Source organism: Sinocyclocheilus anshuiensis, unplaced genomic scaffold, assembly GCF_001515605.1.
Source record: "Sinocyclocheilus anshuiensis isolate Anshui unplaced genomic scaffold, SAMN03320099.WGS_v1.1 scaffold1571, whole genome shotgun sequence".
Lineage (NCBI taxonomy): Eukaryota > Metazoa > Chordata > Actinopteri > Cypriniformes > Cyprinidae > Sinocyclocheilus > Sinocyclocheilus anshuiensis.
Genome location: NW_015551107.1, coordinates 135,650 through 136,998, shown reverse-complemented (window position 1 = coordinate 136,998; position 1,349 = coordinate 135,650).

Genomic DNA, 1,349 nt, shown 5'->3' with positions numbered 1-1,349 from the left:
GGAGGAAAATACTATATACATATTCATTATATTAATAAACTGTATATTTAATTTGATATTTTAATAGCATCTTAATACATTAAGCCATGTTAAGTATTTCTGTTTTTCTACAGGAGGAAAACGCTTAACGAGAGACTTTGTGCATTGCGTTCATATTCTGCTGTTCCGTGGCCACGGATTTGCGGGTCTTGTCTTTTTCTTAGAGTGCAAGTCTGAGAATGCAAGTCTGAGAGTGCAAGCGCCAGCTGCAGCCAGACCCTTCTCTCCGAAACCGCCTACTCAGTGAGTAGGTACTTAATTTCATTAAGTACTTACTTAACGAGTGCTAAAAGAGTAGGTACTCTACAGCCAAATCTCGTTAAGTATGAATGCGATCCAGGCATCATCCGCCATGTTGACATTATCATGTGATCTACGACGTTATAACAAGCACAACAGACACACAGGTTTAATTAATCTCTCTGTAAATATTTTGATGTTTATGAAATGGGCTCATTTTGTGGTCTTGTTGAAGAAACAGCTGCCCTTTTACTGTGATTGTAGTATAACCAATACATTTTGGGTTGATTTAAATTTTGATATTTTTAACCCTACTAATATGACCCACAGTTTAATCCTTAAATATATTATTAATTACTAAAACCCAAAATCGTTATCTCTTGAATATGTTGTTGCTTTATTTTATGTGCAAAATTTTTCATCCATAAGCAAAACCGGCTTAAATCTCCTGTTTTCCTCTTTTTCTTGTTGAATTTCTCTCGTTTCATCCATCCGGCTTATAAACAACAACAACAAATGCAATGTTTTGATGCATTGATTATATGAATATTATGATTATTCAAAGATATTTAACCTTGTCATTGTGCCTTTTTTTCTGTGCATATAATGTATGCAAACCCATTATATTTATGTTTTCTGCTGCTTGTCATTATGATTGTTCATTGTTAAAGATACTAGCATCTTTCCCCGAGCTTGTATGTAATTATAAGTTCTGCAGTATTAATAAAAAAAAAAGATCAAGATGGACAGGTGCACTAACACCTCATAGCATCAGTAACTCCACAACCCTACCTAGTACAGTTTTCCTCAGCGTTTGCAATATGTGTAATATCTGCACAAAGGAGACGTCGATCAGCTGCTAGAAGATCTCGCCTTTGGAGAAGACTATTAATTTTACACCCGAAAAATGTAAGTATTACTACTTAGAAGTTAAGATTGCCCCAGAATGCATTGCTAGCCCACCCCAACACTTATAAACAATAATAATGATAAATGCTGACCAATAATTAGCAAAATGTCATTTGTTTTGTCATATGCCATAGCTATGCATGACTACACACTAGACAAAC